Source organism: Ptiloglossa arizonensis, chromosome 6, assembly GCF_051014685.1.
Source record: "Ptiloglossa arizonensis isolate GNS036 chromosome 6, iyPtiAriz1_principal, whole genome shotgun sequence".
Taxonomy (NCBI): domain Eukaryota; kingdom Metazoa; phylum Arthropoda; class Insecta; order Hymenoptera; family Colletidae; genus Ptiloglossa; species Ptiloglossa arizonensis.
The window spans coordinates 21,186,316-21,203,749 of record NC_135053.1 but is presented as its reverse complement, the minus strand read 5'-3'; the positions used below and the strand labels follow the sequence as shown (position 1 = coordinate 21,203,749).

The 17,434-nt window shown below is 44.6% G+C and overlaps 1 protein-coding gene across 3 annotated transcripts in view; it reads left to right on the top strand.

The window, feature by feature from the left end:
• The window catches only part of LOC143148321 (homeobox protein caupolican), a 205,498-nt gene extending 191,508 nt beyond the window's left edge, over positions 1-13,990 (top strand). For all 3 annotated transcript variants that reach the window (XM_076314567.1, XM_076314569.1, XM_076314568.1), the window contains exon 7: positions 13,852-13,990. The gene's annotated coding sequence lies outside the window, so the exon portion shown is untranslated. The remainder of the gene's footprint in view (positions 1-13,851) is intronic.
• The last annotated feature ends 3,444 nt before the right edge of the window (positions 13,991-17,434 follow it).

The following is a 17,434-nucleotide window of genomic DNA, read 5'->3' as shown; positions in this document are numbered from 1 at the left end:
GGAGCTCTATATTTCTCCATCTCTCTCTCTCTGTAATTTTTCCAACTTGTAATCTCGATCGATCCAATTGTTGCCGTTTAGTAGAGCGTGTACAAACCGCTGAAAACCGTACCAAAGTCACCGCGAGTTGGACAACCGTCCTCCGTTGCTCTTCGTCCCGCGAAAGCGTACACACCGAGGAATCCAAAAAGGAAGAAGAATATAGTATCATCATCATCATCGTCGTCTTCGTCGTCTTCGTCGTCTTCGTCGTCGTCGATGGCGAATCGTGAAAGTCAGTCTCCGCGGCTTCGTGTAATTCCGAACAGTTCGGGGCCGAGTCGTTATAATAATTTCGCCGATCCGACCGCCGAGATAAGAATATTCAATTATCCGGCGGATGCTCGACGTCAGCTTCCCGAGGACTTTCTACTAAATCGAAGAGAAAGAATCCGCGCGACGAGCTCGCGGCGCCGATTCCCGGTATCATTCCCGTTTCGAGTATCACCAGCGAGCCGTGCATTCCATCCGGAGCGTAGAATCTTCGCGGAGGAACGGTGGCAGGGTAGCCGGTGCCACTATCGGTCGTTCAGATCGCTCCTGGCACGTACACCGCGCGGACTTGTTACCTAGGTGAGACACGGTAATCGCGTATCGATAACCCGCGCGACGTGTAAACGCGTCGATTCCGCGACAACGTCGACGCACGTTTCGACAACGGGTGTACAATTATCCAGTTTTCGTCGCGCGCGCGACGATCGATGCTCGGGGAACGGAGTTGGTGGGGACAGGGGCCCGGGTCGTTTCTGACCCGTGACGGAATCACGGGACGGAGAGATTTCGAAGCCCAATTCTTTCATTGCTGTTTGTGAATAGGTTTGTCGTACAGGAAAAAATAGGTTTATTGTAGAATTATTATTGTAGAATTATCATTGTATAATTATCATTGTAGAATTATCATTGTATAATTAATGTTATTGTATAATTGGTCGAATCATCTCTTTTTCGTCGCGCGTAACAATCGAACTTTGAAGAACGGACCTGGTGGGGACAGGGACCGGGTCATTTCTGACCCGTGACAGAATCACGCCATAAACAGATTTCGAAGTGTAATTCTTTCCTTGCAGTTTGTGAATAGGTTTGTCGTAGAGGAGAAATATAGGTTTATTGTAGAATTGTTATTGTATAATTTCATTGTACAATTATCATTGTATGATTAATATTATTGTATGATTGGTCCAATTATCCCTTTTTCGTCGCGCGTGACAATTGACACTTGAAGAACGGACCTGGTGAAGACTGAGACCGGGTCATTTCTGACCCATGACAGAATTACGGCAAGGACAGATTTCGAAGCGCAATTCTTTCCTTGCAGTTTATGAATAGGTTTGTCGTAGAGGAGAAATATAGGTTTATTGTAGAATTATTATTGTAGAATTAATATTATTGTGTAATTAATGTTATTGTATAATTGGTCCAATTGTCCCTTTTCCGTCGCACGTAACAATTGACCCTCGAAGAACGATCCTAGTGGAGATCAGGGCAGGGTCATTTCTGACCCGTGACAGAATCACAGGATAGACAGATTTCGAAGCGCAATTCTTTCTTTGTAGTTTATGAATAGGTTTATCGTAGAGAGGAAATATAGGTTTATTATAAAATTATTATTGTAGAATTATCATTGTATAATTAATATTATTGTATAATTAGTCCAATTATCTCTTCGTCACGCGTGACAATCGACCCTCGAAGAACGATCCTAGTGGAGATCGGGGCAGGGTCATTACTGACCCGTGACGAAACCACGCGATAAACAGATTTCAAAGTATAATATTTTCCTTGTATTTTACGAATAGGTTCGTTGCAGCGAAAAGAGAAACCAAGATATTTAGGAAATTATTATTTATTAATTTTCTGCCCGATTTCTAGTTATGCAATATCGTGTACGAGTCGCGAAAAAAAGGGGGAAATTTTAAACGCGTCGATAAACGATTAAACTTTTTCGAAAGTATATGGAAAAATACGTCTTCGTTGCATCGAGAGCAACGTAATCCAACGAGAGGTTCGTCGGTGTATTTGTGTAACAAATCGAGTCGAAAAGTATGCGAAAAGCATTTGTTAATAATCTCGAAAGTATACAATGAACGAAATGCACGTTTTGAAAAGAAGAACACAATCGAGGAAGAAGTATTTTGAAATTTTACGAGAAAATTGTTTCTTTTCGAATATCCCAACTTTGAATTGAGCTTCACAACTGTGAAGTGTGAATTTTAGAATTGTTCTGCGATTTGAATGTATTTATAGAAAAATAATCGAACCGCGCGTTATTAAAATTCTCAACGATTTTTAAAGTTTGTACATTTCGCCGGAATATTCCGACGCTCGACCCGTTAAAAGGAGAAAACACGATACAGAGAGGAAAGAAAATTGGAATAAAAAGTTAGCTCATGGAAATAAAAGAGTACGGGTACAAAGGCGTGGTATTATGCGCTATTAACCCGATCTTGGAAACAATGCAACGAGAGTACGGTGAAAAACCAAGAGAAAAGTTAGACGCGTTCTAACGAATATATAATATTCCTCCAACTCTGCTTGTTGTCTCGAAATTCTCTCACTCGATGTGAATGGTCAAATTTCTACCCTGTTGGAATTACAGGAAAAAAAGATATTCGAGCAGAAGATTCGATAGCGAGTTACCTCTCGTAGTTCCACGTTAGAAGAAGTCTGAGGCCCGTGGAATCTCGCAAAGAGACGAAAACTCGACCTTAACCAACATCGACATTCTCAATGTTCGTTGTCGATCTACCACCGCATAAATTTTACTATCCCGCGCGAGCGACATCGAGTAATCTTGTACGCGTTTGGAATCTTTCCATCGGCACGTGTGTCCACGAAACGAAAAATAAAAAAAAAAAAAAAAGAAACGCGTTTATGACGTCTTTTATCGCTGTGACCAGGGGAATACCCGATGTTCGACAGGTCGGTCTAAGGACAATCTTCGCGCGCGTAGCTACCCACCGAGAAACGTGACCTAATTGTCCCGAACGTAACCAGAAACCGGACGCTCGATTATCACTATTTCTAAGGAAAAGGAAAAGAAGAGAAAATAATGTTCGGTACGTAATTCGAACGGTTCGAAATGGTGAATAATTCGACGATAAATTTCCTTCCCTTGTATTTCGTTGAATTTGCAAGGTCACCGAGGCTTTTTCGCACGAAAGCCTGCCTTCTCTCTCGTGTCTCGCAGCAGAGGACGTTAATGCGTATTCCGACGTACGTAGATTACGATCTCGGCTCCAACCTTGTGCTGCGTGAAAGCGACCAAACTCCGAAACACCGTGGCACGAACTCGCTATCGAACCTTCTGCTCGAATATCTTCTTTTTTTTTCTCTCCTCCTCACACGGGTAAAATAATATATTCAAAACTTTTTCTCTTCCGTTGTATTGGCGGGAGATTTATTTGGAAATCTTCCACGGTGATTTGTTCAATATTATTGATGGTACTTTATTCACGGGACGATGACCCCTTTTGAATCGTACAAGAGCAGTGTGTAAGATAATGTTCGCGACGATTTATTTCGTTGTCGCGATCACTTCGATACTATAGTAACTTTTCGTAAGGTAGTGAAATGTGGTTACCTACGCCATTGCGATCGGTTGACTCTACATTGCACGGTCTTTACTCCGAAGCTTCGAATACTTTGTTTTTCGGAGTAAATTGAACATTTGTCTTTCGAAGAAATTCGAATAATTCGATCTTCGGAGCAATTCAAATACTTGTCGATTTTCGAAGCAACTCGAATACTTCGAGTCCAGAGCTATTTGAATACTTGTCAAAATTTGGTGCAATTCGAATACTTGTCAAAATTTAGTACAATTCGAATACTTGTTGAGTTTCGAAGCAACTCGAATATTTCGACCTTTGGAGCAATACGAATACTTATCAATATTTGGTGCAATTCGAATACTTGTCGACTTTATAAGCAACTTGAATACTTCGATTTCCGGAGCAATACGAATAGTTGTCGATATTTGGTGCAATTCAAATACTTGTCGACTTTCGCAACAACTCGAATACTTCGACCTTCGGAGCAATTCGAATACTCGTCAACTTTCGAAGCAATTCGAATACTTCGATCTTCGGAGCAATACGAATACTTGTCGATATTTGGTGCAATTCGAATACTCGTCGACTTTCGAAGCAACTCGAATATTTCTACATTCGGAGCAATTCGAATACTTGTTGAGTTTCGAAGCAATTCGAATACTTCGATCTTTGGAGCAATACGAATACTTGTAGATATTTGGTGCAATTCAAATACTTGTCGACTTTCAAAGCAACTCGAACATTTCGATTTCCGAAGCAATTCGAATACTTGTCAATATTTGGTGCAATTCGAATACTCGTCGACTTTCGAAGCAACTCGAATATTTCTACATTCGGAGCAATTCGAATACTTGTTGAGTTTCGAAGCAATTCGAATACTTCGATCTTTGGAGCAATACGAATACTTGTAGATATTTGGTGCAATTCAAATACTTGTCGACTTTCAAAGCAACTCGAACATTTCGATTTCCGAAGCAATTCGAATACTTGTCAATATTTGGTGCAATTCGAATACTTGTCGACTTTCGAAGCAACTCGAATACTTCGATCTTCGGAGCAATACGAATACTTGTCGATATTTAGTGCAATTCGAATACTTGTCGACTTTCGCAGCAACTCGAATACTTCGATCTTCGGAGCAATACGAATACTTGTCGATATTTGGTGCAATTCGAATACTCGTCGACTTTCGAAGCAACTCAAATACTTCGACCTTCGGAGCAATACGAATACTTGAATTTTGATTAGTTCAATATCACTGATAATACTACATCTACGTGACAATGAGCTCTTTTGAATCGTACAAGAGCAGTATATAAAATATTCGGGAATATTTATTTCGTTGTCGCGATTACTCCGCCACTATTTTTACGTAAGATACTAAAAAGTAGTTAGCTACGCCATTGCGATCGGTTAACTCTCCATTGGACCGAAGATCTCCGCTCCAATCCTCCCCGTTCGGTGCATCCACATCGCTTCGATAAACGCGTTCTCGGAGACGAGTAAAATCTCCTCGAGAAGCAACCGAGCTCGCGGAGGATGCGGCACGGTAATTTAATTAGAATATCGGGAGCGTCGATTACTCGTTTATCTCGTGGACCAAAAATCGTATCGATGGAAGACCACGATGCCAGTGGAATGCGCTTCGACGTGTGTTCACTCGCTCGGAGCGGGCGGAGAAGACGTAATCGCGCGCGTAACGCGCGGCGGCGTTCCGCGGACGATCGATCGATCGATCGATCGCGATCGAGAGTAAGTACGTTCGATCCCGCGAGATCTTCGGAGAACGAGACGAGCTGGTTCCAGCCGATAATATCGGATGCTCGGCCGATTTTCGGAGCTTCGAACGAGCCACGCTCGGAATGTACTTTCGGAGCTGTCGTTACGTATGCAAATTCGCCTCGGAGGGAGCCGAGCGGAGGAGAAGTTCGTTCGTGGAAACGTTGCGCAACCACGGACCGTTTTTTCGGTTTCGTCTCCGGGCTTAATTAATCTCGACGATCAGCGCCAGAGACGCTCGCTATAATTTTTAATTATCGGAGATCGACGCACGCTCAGCGGCCAGCTCGCTTTCCTAACCGATCGATAACGTCTCCGTGGAAGTTTGCTCCGTTACTCGCGAATCGTGGTGCTTCTCTTTTTTTGCAAGCTCGACGAACCTCGCGTGTGTACGAATTGTGGACACTTCTCTTTGAAATATAGCGAATCAGAGGATTCGAGTACTTTGAACTTCGGAGAAGTTCGAATACATCGATGTTTAGAGCGATTCGAATACTTTGAACTTTGGAGTAACTTGAATATTTCGTGATTCAAAGCAATTCGAATAGTTCACTGTTCAGAGCGATTCGAATACTTCGATATTCGGAGTAGATTGAATATTTTGTGATTCAAAGCAACTCGAATACTTCGATCTTCAGAGATATTCGAATATTTCACTATTTAGAGCAACTCGAATACTTTGATCTTCGGAGAAATTCGAATACTTCATTGTTCAGAGTGATTCGAATACTTCGACCTTTGGAATAACTCCAGCATTTCATAATTCAAAGCAACTCAAAGACTTTGATCTTCAGAGAAATTCGAATATTTCGTAATTCAAAGCAACTCAAATACTTCGATCTTTAGAGAAATTCGAACACTTCACTATTTAGAGCAACTCGAATACTTTGATCTTTAGACAAATTCGAATACTTCACTGTTCAGAGCGATTCGAATACTTCGATATTCGGAGTAGATTGAATATTTAGTGATTCAAAGCAACTTGAATACTTCGATCTTCAGAGAAATTCGAATATTTCACTATTTAGAGCAACTCGAATACTTTGATCTTCAGAGAAATTCGAATACTTCATTGTTCAGAGTGTTTCGAATAATTCGACCTTTGGAATAACTCGAGTATTTCATAATTCAAAGCAACTCAAAGACTTTGATCTTCGGAGAAATTCGAATACTTCACTATTCAGAGCGATTCGAATACTACGACTTTGAAACGACTCGAGTATTTCATAATTCGTAGCAATTCGAATACTTGGATCTTCAGAGAAACTCGAATACTTCACTATTCAGAGTGATTCGAATACTTCGACCATTGGAGCAACTCGAATATTTCATAATTCAAAGTAACTCGAATACTCGTATCTTCAGAGAAATTCGAACACTTCACTATTCAAACTGATTCGAATACTTCGACCTTCGAAACGACTCAAGTATTTCACAACTCGCAGCGATTCGAATACCTGGATCTTCAGAGAAATTCGAACACTTGACTATTCAAACTGATTCGAATACTTCGACCTTTGGAACGACTCGAGTATTTCACAACTGGTAGCGATTCGAATACGTGTCGATGTTCGTGGTGCTTCGAATACTCGAATCCTGGAACCGATTCGAGTGCTTCTCGAATATTTCCCCCGAGTGGTTTGAATATCTCGATCTTCGGAGCAACTCGAACCCTTCGATCTTCGTAGTAACTCGAACGCTTCGATCTTCGGAGGGCTTCGGATTCTTCTCGATCTTCGACGCGAACTCGTGTAATTCGATCTTCGGGACACCTCGTACGGTTCTCGATGTTTGGAGCACGGCGACAGCGTTGCACTTTTAGGCGGAAACAGGCACGCACCGGACGGTGGTCGTTGAATGTAAATACGTATCACACTCGAGTAATGTTTTACAGGGAAAAGTGCGTTCCGTTGGTAACAATTCGATTAGAATTAGGACGTTGTCCGGTCGTTTCGAGATCCGAAGACATCGACCCGATCTGAAATAATTTCTGTGACTACGCCGGCCGCGATCGTGTCTGTCGCGGTGAAACGCGCGTCGATTTTGATCACGGTGCCCAGATACACCGTGATCGTTTGTGCAGTTGCGTGATATAAAACCGCGGTTCGCCGCAATGGTGACACATGTAACGGCTCGATGGTAACCGTTTGTAGCTCAGTGAGTCATTCGACCATTCGTTCGTGCGCCTTCGGCGTGGAATTCAACGGGCTTACGGTAAACGAGCCCGGTAAATAAATAAATTTTCAATCCGAAATTTCTTTCGATCGTTTCGATCTCTATTTCTTTCATCACAGAGAAAACACTCCGGTGTTTGCTTGGCTTCCGTGTGAATTTGCGTGATTTTTGCACCGATGTTCGACATAGGTGGAACCTCGAGAATAGCGAGGGAAAATAGGGCAGACAATTCTTGAGAAATATCGAGGCAACGATAACGATTGAGACTCGCGTCCTTAACCGTGAACACGGTTGCTTTCGTACACAACAACCGGTAACACCTCGGTTATTGATAAAATTCGTGTTTTCACCATTCGAGAGACCGTCGTTTCCAGGAACATACACCGTTACGAATAGACTTGGAATAAATAGACTAGGTGGACTATAAATCGTCGATACGATTGATTTACTTCGACATTGTACAACATTGTACGACACTGTTTCATAGAAGAGTTTTTCACTGTGCCTCGTGTATCGCCCATAGAAACTTTTCGAACGCACTGTAGGTCTGAATAACTAGGAATACCTGAAACGCGGAGATTGTTAACTGTTGAGTAATTTAAGATAGAGTTAATCGTTTAGTATAGGTATTCAATTCTGTATCGTCTTCTCGGTGATTTAAATTTCCGTAAATACCTAGAACAAGGCTCCCAATTTATAGGTACACTGTTCATTTCATATGGGTATCCAACACTAGAATAATTGAATACTCAACAATTTCTGTAAGTACCTGAAACTAGGTTCCCAATGGGCAATCTATAAATACACTATTCATTTAATAGGGGTATCCAACACTATAACAATTGGTTACTCAAAAATTTTTGTAGATACCTAAGTCTTGGTTCTCCAACGGGTATCCAACACTACAGTAATTGGATACTCAAAAATTTCTGTAAATACTTGAAACTAGGTTCTCAATGGGCAATTTATAGATACACTATTCATTTAATAGGGGTATCCAACACTACAACAATTGGATTCTCAAAAATTGTTGTAAATATCTAAGTCTCGGTTCTCAATGGGCAATCTGTAAAAAAATCAATCTTTTCGTTCGAGTATCCAACACTAAATCACTTTCTCAGTACTCTTTCATTTCTGTAAATACCAGAAACTCGGTTCTCAATGGAAAATCTATAGATACATTAATTATTTCGTACGGATATCCAACACTACAACGATTGAGTACTTTCAAATTTCTATAAATACTCAAAACTCGGTTCTCAATGGGCAATCTATAGATACACTATTCATTTAATAGGGGTATCCAACACTACAACAATTGGATACTCCAAAATTTTTGTAAATATCTAAGTCTCGGTTCTCAATGGGCAATCTATAAATACACCAATCTTTTCGTTCGAGTATCCAACACTAAATCACTTTCTCAGTACACTTTAATTTCTGTAAATACCAAAAACTCGGTCCTCAATGAGTAATCTACAGATACATCAATCATTTTGTACCGGTATCCAATACTACAACACTTCCTCGGTATTCCCACATTTTCGTAAATACCTAACACTCGGTTCTGAATGGACAATCTATAAATACACCAATCTTTACGTACCGGTATCCAACACTAAACACCATCTCGGTACTCAACATTTTCCATAAATACCTAAAACTCGTTTCTCTATGAGTAATCCACAGATACATCAATCATTTTGTACCGGTATCCAACACTACAACACCGTCTCGGTACTCAGAAATTTTCCATAAATACCTAACACTCGTTTCTCAATGGGCAAACTATAAATACACCAATCATTTCGTTTGGGTATCCAACACTAAATCACTTTCTCAGTACTCTTTAATTTCCGTAAATACCTAACACTCGATTCTCAATGGGCAATCTACAAATACCCCAATCATTTCGTACCGGTATCCAACATTACAACACTTTCTCGATACTCAACATTTTCCATAAATACCTAAAACTCATGTCTCTATGAGTAATCTACAAATACCCCAATCATTTCGTACCGGTATCCAACACTACACTTTCTCGTTCCACCAAAATTCCCCTAAATACCAAAAAAACTCGTTACTCGACGACGCAAGTCAATCCACAAGAAACACCCACCACTCCCAATAACACCGGTTTGATCCATCGGCGAACTGATCGTCTCTAACGGGTATTTAACACGATATCTCCTCCACCGAGACACGGTCCGCGTTTGTGCGCTCGGTGCCCCGTGAGTAAAGTCTCCGTTTCACGGAATAAACGATCGACCGAGCGGGTAGGTGCAGTATCGGTGCCGTGTCGATGCCACGTGAAAATGCAACACTCGGTCGTGCACCGGCTGAGACACGGTAATCGCGCAACGATAGCCGCTTATACAGCTTATACAGGCGAAGTCGATTCAGCGCGGTGGCGACGTAACCGCTCGGTTAATGGTCCAGTTACGAGTTTACGAACGCCGTCTTACGGTTATTTTTCGCCTGTCTCCACGTTGGTAGCGGACTCGGGAACCGGTTGGTCCGAGCGACGCGTATAATTGCGAGCCGGGGCGATTGTCGTCGTTATCGTTGGGGCCCGTCTAATCGTCAGGACCCGAGAACGATTTTAGAGGCCGGCCCTAATCGCTCGATAAATGGCCGCCGTTCGTACGGGGGTTTCGCGCACGGCGAGTGCGCAACGGTTTTCGTGATATACGTGTATACGTGTACCCCGGGTGCTTCCAGAGACCCGAGGGTCGGGGGGAGGGGGCCCCCGGCGAGACTCGTTCCCTGGAATTACGCGCGTTACGTGGAAACGCGCGACGACTCTTCCTGTACACCTGCCCCGTAGCCGCGAATCGCCCGAATAGGGAGAGAGATCCACCGTGGCGAGTTATTCCCGTACCGGGGTCGATTTTTCGTTGCAACGACGTCGTTTCTTCCCTCGGTGAACATTGCTACCTCGACCATCTTGGCAACTCGCCGCTAAAAATTGCGAATCGCGAGCCACCGAGCCCGTCCGAACGTGTTACCGATACGGTGGAACGTTCGTTTCTTTGCGGAGAATTTTGCGACGAATCTACGGTGTCCGGTTCGTTACCAAAGGGGAGTGAATACTTCGCGGCAGGGTTTACTAGTTTTTGAGACCTCGTTCATCGGTGGAACGGTTCACCGAGAATCGATGGTGTCTACTGGTCGTTTACTAGCCACAAAGTAATAATAATACTTTTCCATCAGTTACGAAATAACATTTCTCTGGAGGAGTGAGTTAGGTGGATGGGGTTCGCTTGTGTATAGCTCTTTGGGATGGTAGTATCCGTGATCGAGGTGTAGTGGGTTCTACGTGTCTACCAGGTATAAAGAAATCTTTCTGTGGGACAGTAGTCCCCGTGTTTGAGATACCTTGGGTACGTCGAGAATAAGTATTTTCTAGAGCAATAGCCTCTGTGTTCAAGGTGCAATGGATCCTGCGCATGTGGAGTAAGTTTAGTGGAGGATGATAGTCTGTGTGTTTAATGTGCATAGGGTCTTGCGCGGTAACCAATTGGAAAGTAATGTTTCTTTTAGGCTAGTAGTCTTTGCGTTTAATCAGTGCCTGGCTCTATACATGTAGAGTAGTCTTTCTCTAGAGTAGTAGTGTTTGTACTTAAAGTGCAGTGTCCTCTGGAAGTAGAGTAGTCTTTCTCAAGGGTAACCTCCGTGTTCAAAGTACAACAGGTCCTACACAAGTAGAGTAATTAATCTGTAGGTTAGCAGCCTCTGTGTTTAAAGTGCAAGGAGTCCTTTGCAAATAGAGCACTCTTTCTCTAGGCTAGTAGTTTGCGTTCAACGATCGTCCGACTCTACACGTATAGAGTAGTCTTTCTCTAAAATAGTAGTATCTACGTTTAAAGTGCAAAGAGTCGTCTGCAACTAGAGCACTCTTCTTCTTCTCTAGGCTAGTAGTCTCCGCCTTCAACGGGTGTCAGGCTCTACACGTATAGAATAGTATTTCTTTAAACTAGTAGTCTACGTTCAACGAGCCTCAAGCCCTACACGTATAAAGTAGTCTTTCTCTAGAATAGTAATATCTGCGTTTAAAGTGCAAAGAGTCCTCTGCAAATAGAGCACTCTTTCTCTAGGCTAGTAGTCTCCGCATTCAACGATCATTATGCACTACACGTATAGAGTAGTCTTTCTCTAGGCTAATAGTCTTTCTCTAGGCTACTAGCACCTATATTTAAATTGCAAAGAGTCCTCTGCAACTAGAGTACTCTTTCTCTAGGCTAGCATTCAACGATCATTATGCCCTACACGTATAGAGTAGTCTTTCTCCAGGCTAGTATTCTTTCTCTAGGCTAGTAACACCTATATTTAAATTGCAAAGAGTCCTCTGCAACTAAAGCACTCTTTCTCTAGGCAAGTAGTATCCGCGTTCAACAATCATTATGCCATACACGTGTAGAGTAGTCTTTCTCCAGGCTAGTATTCTTTCTCTAGGCTAGTAGCACCTGTATTTAAATTGCAAAGAGTCCTCTGCAACTAGAGCACTCTTTCTCTAGGCTAGTAGTCTTTATCTAGTCTAGTAGCACCTATGCTTAAATTGCAAAGATCCTCTGCAACTAGAGCACACTTTCCCTAGGCAAGTAGTCTCCACATTCGAAGTACAATGGGTGCTCTGTAACCAATCCTTCTCTAATCCAGCAGTCCCCGCGTCGGTACCTACGCGGAGTAATCGTTCTCTAGAGCAACAGCCTCACTGTTCAAACCCTCACAGAGTCCAACGCGTCAACCACTTCCATAAGGACTGTTTCTTCGGAGTAATAGCCTCCGCGTTCAAGGCCTCGTCATACGCGCTTCGCTAATGGAAGAATTCGAGCGCGGTCTCGCCTCGTACCGTGAAAAATATTCTTAATCGTCGTTCTCATCGTTCGATCAGCGCCGGTTGAAACGTAGCGACGAGTCGAGGGGTGGACTGGTCAACGGGAACGCGCCGTAGGCAGCCTCCGCCGGTTTTCGCAACTGCGGCCAGATCGACTGGATGTAAACGGCTTGTAAGATCATAGTTAACTATTAGCGGGGAGCTATATACGTCGGCGTTGCGGTGGATCGGAGCTGTATACGTCGTGGCTGGCTATCGATACGCGATTACCGTGTCTCACCTGGTAGACAAGTCCTGTGCGCGCGTACCACCGCGATCGGCACGCCTGATACCCGTTTCTGCCTTCTCCCGTGCGCCGCTACACGACGCCTCTGCGCTGCAAATGGAACGTCAGTGCGGCGCTCGACCGCGTACCGGTTCGTCGTGGCGCTTCTTCGTCGTTGTTGTTATTATTAACGGGATCGCCCCAGAACGTTTCGAGATCTTCTTCTCTCTCTCTCGAACCGATCGGAGTCCCGAGCCCCGATGAAAGAGAATCAAGGATGATTGTACGCTAGTGGAGTACGAAGTGAAGAACCGTTCGAGAAACGTCTCGAAGAGGTGAACTTTTGAAAAGAGTTCGATTTTTGGGAAATATTCAGAGGAACCATTGAGGAATCTTTGTTTCCATTCGGAAACATTGAGTGGGAAGATAAGGGCTATTTTCAAGGATTTTTTTTCTTTAAGGGGGAAAATTCTACGGTAATCTTCCTGGTGACACAAAATTGTAGAGGCATGTGGGTTTGCAAAGGAAAGTGATTTCCTCTCCAATTAGTTGATCTTTGGAAAGAATGTACCGAAAGTCGATGACGAAATTGACAAAATCAACGTTCAGTCTTTCGGAAGCATACTCTCCATGTCCCAACCTCTCATGAACAAAGCTTCCGATTTGCGCGCAATCCTCGAGAATCCCAAGGTTCTTGAATCATCAAGCGCTCTAACTTCTTCCCAAGAAGTTACATCCCATTCCGACCCTATGTACCCTATCGACGAGTGTGTATCGTACACGGACACTCCACGTCTCGAATCCTCGTGGCACGTATCAGCGTCCGAACAGTGTACCCTCAGATCCACATCGGTCACAGTAGCTGCTAACACGCGTACCAATTGCGGTCTAGCACATCGACACGAAAGACCCGTGCGATTAGCAGAGTACACTCACCAGACGTCGAAAGGGTCGAGCAACAAATTCCACTTCCAGTTCCCGATACCTCCCCACCCCTCACGAAGCGGATGTCCCGTGGCTCACCTTCCCGTGACACGCGCGCCACCCTTCGGTAGGCTACGGCCGACCCTCGAACGACGCACCTTGTCGACTCGCGTGTGCGTGTTGGTCGCAATCCCGGCCCCCCGAGTAATGGTCGGGTATCGAGTTAGGGTAGCCATGACGGCGCATCGAAGGCTAAATCGCTTCCCGTTTCTCTGTTCCAGGACCGAAGGACGCGAGGGCCCACGTACCGGACTGTAAATACGCTCTCCCGAGCATGGATCCTGGGATTCGTCATGGATGAGGACGCGGGACGAGGAGCGGAGGAAACGAACGAGAAAAGTAAAGCAGCAGACCGGGAGACCAGACGCGCGAAGAAAGGATGACGCGAGACAGCTTGGGAACGCGCAAAGGGGAGGCAAAGAATCCCGGGGGATGACTCGTCGGATACATAAATCGTCTCCGCTTCCTGGCCCCGCGAAAGACGTACACGAGAGAGACGTACACTGGAGCGAGCTAGCGAGCGAGCGAGTGCAAGTGGAAGGCGGCTTAGAGGAGATTTAGGAATTAGGGGAATTACGTCGAAGTGCCTGCTTACGCACGAGTACGTAGGGGAGGAAGAACTACGGGAAGCGGGAGCAGACTTCCGAGAGGACGTGCCTCGAATCGCGTCTCTCGCGTCCCAGGGATGGCGAGAAATTCACCGAACCGCGGTGGAAGGGGACAGAGGGGGAGTGGGGGGTGGGGTGGGTGGAGGCGGGGAGCGTGGGGCGGAGAGACCTCGCGATCCCGAACGAGACACCGTAACCTGGCTCGGTGTTCGTCTTTCGCGTTCACCGTGCTACTTTTCACCATCTTGGAACACCGAACGGAGTGATACAACGTTGCCACCATTTTTCCTGGACCCCCTTGCGATTTTCTCACGAAACGATGGAGATTTTTCACGGCGTCTTCGATTCTGTAAATAGCAGAGAGAGAGATAGGGTTGGTAGACTCGGGGGTTTATCTCGATTTTAAGCCCCCCTCACCCTGCCCCCCTGGCCCCCTCGAGTCAAACGTTCCTCGTTTTGTATATACGTATACCTACGAGAAGGACGAACCGTTCGGGGGACGCGTCTCCCGGTTCCGTGTTACCTATGTCGGTTTCGGGAGGGGGGCCGATGGGGGGCCAAGAACCCCGCGGACTCCACGGGCAACGTGCAAACTAGCGAGAACCTTCCAGAACGACCCAAGAACCCGAGGACACGGAACGAACCGCAGGGTAGTTCTTCGAGTCCTCCGGACCCCCGTACACGAGGGGTCGTTGAGGATCGCGTAGGCGCTACGGAGGAGTAACTCTATCGTTAAACTACCGCTAACCCTTTAATTATCCGAACGGAACGTTTAACGTGTACACGAACACGCGCTCGTCCCCGTGGATCGCACGTCGGAGAATTCGACACTGTTCGGGGGCCCTGGATCGTCCTCGTTGTACACCTGGGGGCTGGAAAGACCAATTGAGGATTCCGGGGGTACGTGGACAACGTTGAGTAATTTTTTTTCCCCGGTCGCGACTTTTTCGTCGATGTATTCGATTCGCAATTTGACTCGATCGAGGTCTTTCCAGCGTCCCGTGGTACGTCAAGATGGCGACCGTCTCGACGGTGGCGCCCCTCGCGGTGGCGTGGCCGAACTCGCGCGATGAATATCGAGGGAACGAATTAATAATCGCGCGCAGCGAACGACCACCAACGAGATACACCAGATCCACGGAAGTGCGCCGAAACGGAACGGCGAACCAATTACGAGTAAAATTTTCGTCGTTTCTCGCGCGGTGCACTCTCGCGATCCACGAATAACTTCCGGTTTCCTGGACTCTCTCCGTGCACCGCGGCGCGCCGAGAACTCGTCGACCGCCCGATACGCGATCTACCATCAATTAGCATCGTACTCGATCCTCGTTACTTTCAATCATCTCTGTGCAATATATTGTTTAGACGTATGTGTTCGTTGATCGGCCGGGTCTCGCGCGATCGTTGCTTTCGAGGCGCGCAGGCGCGGAGCGGACTCGACGTTTCTCGGGTCGCGTCGGTATTGGCCCCGGTCGCGTCGCTCCGGGAGCGAACGAAGTGCGAGCGCGCGGTGCTCGAGATTGTTGATATTTTTTTATATATTATGTGTATATCGTGTGAATCGTCCCTCCTTTCGAGAAGCCGGTTCGCGGATACCGCGCTTGGTCGCGAACGATCGGGTCTGGGTGGGTTCTTTTCGTGTGTCGGCAAGAGAGAAAGAGAGAGAATGTGTGCACGTGTGTGCGTGTGTGTGTGTGTGCGTGTGAATGCGTGGTGATCGAACGAGCGAGAGAAAGTGAAGAAAAAGAAAAAAAAAAGAAGAAAATTACGAAAAATAATAAACTAAATCGACTATCATTTTGTACTTTGGCATATGCGAGCGAGTGTGCGCGCGCGCGTCGTCGTTCAGCGAGGGAGGGGAGTGGTGACGCATCGGTGAGCGTAAAGGTTAAGGAGAGAATGGGGATGAGTGCTAGAGAGGGAGAGAGAGAGAGAGAGAAATTGTACATTGTTTTGTAAAGAGTACATTTATTTATATCTGTGATAATGGGCAAGGTTAATAAAAAAAATAAAAAAATGCGAAAGAGTGCGTGAGAGACGGACCGGGAAGCGAGCAGGAAGTGGATTGCGCGAAAGGCATATTGCGGATGTTAATGGTGTCTCGGTGCACTTACCAACGACGAGGACGCTCGATGCTCGTGCACTCGTTGACACATAATATCGTATAGAAATTAATTCTAGACTCGATAACGGTTTTGTAAATAATCGATGCGTAGCCCCCGAGGGACACGAGGGTCGGAGCCGTATACCTTCCTCGCGGATCGGTGCGATAGGTAAACGACAAAACGCGAGAAACATTTAAAAAGGAAAAAAAAAAAAGAAAACGGTATATATCGAGCACACAAGGGTAAACGAAAACGAGCACGCGGAGAGTTTCGTGTACACGATCGCACCCTCGTGAGAAAGAGAGAGAACTATTTGTTGTGAATATACATAATACAGGTACTAGGTATATAGATATATAAATATAAATATATAAATATATACATACTATGATTAATAGGTTCTATTTGGTTGTTCGTACGAATTCAATTGTAAATTAATTAAACTGTACATAGTTCTGAATGTGAATATAGACAGAATATATCTATTATTATTATTATTATTATTATTATTATTATTATTATTATTATATTAATTTTATTATTATTGTCGACATCATATTATTATTATTATTATATTATTATTATTATTATTATTATTATTATTATTATTATATTATTATTATTGTCTACTACCATTATTCATTATATTAAAAAGGAGACTATTACGTTGTACGTTTTCATTTTTCATTTTATTTTTATTCTTTGCAAGCCCTAGTCTTATCGGGACGTATCGCGTCCCCTTTCGTCCGCCAATTTACTTCGATCGTCGCTGTAGCAATTAAAGAGAGAAACAAAACAAACGATACCACGTTCAATTTTCATGAGTCGTCGCGCATTTCGAAGCGCGGAGCCTCGATAATTCCACGGTAAACGAGACCGACGATGCGAGTATCGAGATCCGTGCAATTATCGAGGTAACCGACGAGAGGAGACCTCTAACCCGTTCCTTCCGCTTCCAGCTTTGCTCGTTGCCGAGCAATCGTCCCCTCGATAGTCCCATTGTACAGTGCACCGCCTCTAATTATATATAGAGACTCTAGAAACCGTATGAAACAGAAATGAGAATATTTCCATGATGGAGATCATTCAAT